This window comes from Protobothrops mucrosquamatus, unplaced genomic scaffold, assembly GCF_001527695.2.
Source record: "Protobothrops mucrosquamatus isolate PMUCROS unplaced genomic scaffold, P.Mucros_1.0 scaffold975, whole genome shotgun sequence".
Classification (NCBI taxonomy): Eukaryota; Metazoa; Chordata; class Lepidosauria; order Squamata; family Viperidae; genus Protobothrops; species Protobothrops mucrosquamatus.
Genome location: NW_015387218.1, coordinates 55,695 through 59,684, shown reverse-complemented (window position 1 = coordinate 59,684; position 3,990 = coordinate 55,695).

The window sequence follows — 3,990 nt, the reverse complement described above, 5'->3', positions numbered from 1 at the left end:
ATATATATATATTCCCATCTGCCACCACTGGAAAGGAAGGAAGGACACACAGAAAAAGTCGACCTGTTATGGGTTCTTAATAGAGACAAAGTAGGCAACCAATGATTTTTCTCACCTCAAAATTTTTGAGGAATGCAGTTCTGCCTTTTGTATCAGTTTCTTCTACTAATATTATTAGATACATTCACCTGAAGGATGGAAATTATATAAGTAGATCTGTTTTTGTTTATATTATTTTATACAGTATATCATAGGCCAGTGGTGGCGAACCTATGGCACGGCTGCCAGAGGCGGCACTCAGAGCCCTCTCTGTGGGCACGCGTGTTGTCGCTCCAGTCCTAGGCCTTCAACTGGGTTTTATAAAACCTTTTCGCTTTAGGCCTCCGCCGCCATGTGCAAAAAAACCAAAAAAGGTTCAATCAGTCAATTTCAACTTCTCGCGGGAAAAAAAAGTTCTTGCAAGGTTGGAATTGATTGATTGAACTTTTTAGTCCCACCCAGTCTGCCGTTACCACCACAGCCATGCCCACCCAATTGGCCACACCCACTCAATTGGCCACACCCAGCCAATGGGCCACACCTACCTGGCACTCGACGATGCATAAGTGGGTTTTGGGTTGCAGTTTGGGCACTCAGTCTCTAAAAGGTTCGTCATCACTGTCATAGGCTATTACAGTATAGTAAACATAGTGTTGAAAGAAGTCTTCATCCTGGTTCATCCAAGCTGGGGATAAATAAACAACATGGCGACTGCTTTAGAAAGAAGGTTGCAGTTTATTGAAGAGCCAGACAGAAAGATGGTTCTGGCTAGTGAGAGAAGACAAAAAGGAAAAAAGGACTGAGCACATGTGGAGTAGGTTTTTATACTCTCTGAAAGCCTTTTGTTTGGAATGGTTTCCTGTTCCTGTGGCATGAACTTTGAGGCTACTTCCTGTGTCACGTATTCTGACCTGAGTCTAGGTATGCCTCTCTGATATTCTTAATGGTGATGGGTTAGTCCTATTATGTCCCATCTCAGGTGGGGTATGCAGATTTTAGGTCTTTGTCTTCTTGATCTCCTAGCTGGGGCCTTTCTGATGGTTTTCATCTGCATTTGTACAGAGCTGGCTTCTGCTTGGGACAGAGAGATTTGGGGGCAGGGTTGGCTTCTGCTTTTAAAATCCTTTGGAGGAAATATATTTTTCTGCCCTTTTAATATTTCCTTCTCTGGGGGGCTGACTTCTCTCAATAGGTAGTCCTTTATTTACAACCATTTAATTAGTGACCACTCAAAGTTTCAAGAAGTCTTGATGCGCAGTGGTTAGAATGCAGCATTGCAGGCAAACTCTGCCTGCAGTCTAGAGTTTGATCTTGAAGGGGCTTAAGGATAACTCAACCTTTCATCCTTCCAAGGTTAGTAAAACAAGGATCCAGATTGTTGGTGGCAATATGCTGACACTGTAAACCACCCAGAGAGTTCTGTAAATTATTATGGGGCTGTATATAAGTACTAAATACTATTGCTATTCAATATTCAATAGCACTGAAAAAAGTGACTTGCAATTGGTCCTTACACTTACAACCATGGTAGTGTCTCCATGATTACGTGATCAAAATTTGCACACTCTGCAACCAGCATGTATTTATGATGGTTGCAGCACCCTGGGGTCATGTCATTATCCTTTGTGACTTTCCCAGCAGGCTTCCATCAAGCAAATGGGAGAATCTGGATTCACTTAATTACCATGTAATTAACTGAACGTATGTGGTTAAAAATACATTGTAGAATGGAACGCAGCTTACTTAACAACCACCTCATTTAGCAACAGAAGATCCCAGCCCAATTGTGGTTGTAAATCAAGGACTACCTTTATATAGTGGTGATAACACAAAACATTGTTTTAAAAAATGCACAAGTAAAACAATGTCCTCTCATTAATAAGCCACATTACCATGACTTATATGAAGAAAAACAAATGGTCAGGGAATGGATTTCTGAATTCCCAGTAAATGCTTACTTTTTAATAAAGTGTTTGGATATTTTCTTATTTTAAATTCAAGTAGGGCACTTCCTGCATTGTTCAGTATGATTTTCCTGTTTATTTATTCTCTGTGGACAGCCTGAAGGTTGTTGCGAAATGACTAACACAAAGGCAATTGATTTAAATGTGAATCTCAGTTTCATTTCCCTTTCTCCAGGCACAGTTTAACATTAAATGAATCAGTCTTCCATTTGCTTTGCAAGCCCAAGCATTTTGCTTGTGGAAACCAAATGAAGTCTAAGGTTTGGGTACTTTACATTTTTAAAAGATCAGAACTATCAGAAAGACCAGAAAATCAGAACGCTTCCTGTCTCCCATATTTTAGATAAAATATATGAGGAAAGAGACTGAAAAATAGCTTCATTTAAATAGCCAACAGTACCAAATATTCTGCAATATGTATTAAAGAAGGATTACTTATTTTCTATATTATATGTCTGAGTTTTCTTATTCCTAGCATTTTCCTGCAAGATTAAAAATATCAATGCAGATTAAATTTTTTAGTGTTTGACTATCTACATCAAGTTATTTACTCAGAATTCCGTATATTTTATCAGGGGAATCTGTTTAGACTATTAAAACAGAGGTCCACAACCTTTTGGGCACCAGGGACCGGTTCCATGGAGAAAGGTTTTTCCACAGACTGGAGAGTGCGTGGTTTTGTATGCTGCCTGCATCCTGCAAATGGGCTTTGCTTGTTTGTGCGGACCAGTTGCTGGCATGCCATAGCCCGGTACTGGTCCATGTATTGGAGGTTGGGGACCCCTGATCTAGAAGATTAAAGACAACTAATTTATTACTACATCTTAGCACTGGAGAAGGAAATGTCTTAAGACTTATGCAATCATATAAATTCTTGACTGTATTTAAAAGAATTCAGCTAGCCTGTTTAATAAATGCTTATTAACTGCATGGCCGACAACCACAAATGAAAGCTCTATATAGAAACTCTTCTGTAAAAATGATTACATTTATGCATTGCTGTGATGAATTTGGAGAAAATCCCAGAGCTGGGATAAACTTGTCTGTCTGCGGTTTTATTCATTTTCTATTCTTAGGTAAGCAAAAAAATGCATTTCTCCTTCAATTATGTGGCATGAGGTACAAAGAAGAATTAAAACAACAGAATTCAAATATTGTGCTAAGTCATAATGCGATTTGATTGATTTTGACTTGACAAATTATGTGTATCCTATCATTATGGTTTTAAACCATAGTTTATAGTTTAGTATACTGTGCAGATTTAGCCAATTGCAAATTAATGAATTAATTTATAGTTAATTCATAGGGTTGTTTTAACACTATGCATGAATCCAGTCTCTTTGAAAAGTTCAGTACTTTTGCATATTCCTCCTGTTGCTGCTAAGTTACTGGGCCAATTAAGACCAATGCATACAATATTGGTGAATCAGAAACATCAAGTTCCTTTGCCTATAATATCTTCTCAATTTATTCCAACTTTTTATTATACTATAGGCTTTTGTTTTAATTTTGTAATTGTGTGACTTTCAAATAGTTTGTGCTTCCTTTCACCTTCAAAAGCTTTCCCCAAAGGGGAAATGAGTGAAAGCAGAAAGAATTGTTCCATATACCCAGTCTGTGAAGTAGAATTTATAATGTACAACTTCTGCACTTTAAAGGAAAGAGGAAGATGGTTATTGTTGTGGGGAAAACAGGAGAAGGGAGTAATTTGGTATGTTCACTGCTTCAAGTTACTTATAAAGTAATAAAGGAGAGATAAAAATTGAATAAATAAATTGCAGCCTCCCCTTATTTAAGTCTCTTGCCTACAAGTCTACCACCCAGTTCAGGTGATGGATGAAGAGAAACACTTCCATTCTGTTGCTCACTTATCAGTTTGCTTAAAATAATCTTTTAAAAACTTATACATAGGTATCAAATCTTTCAGTAATTACCTATGAAAAGAAATTATCTTTGACTGCTCTAAATTTCCTATTCATCATTTTAT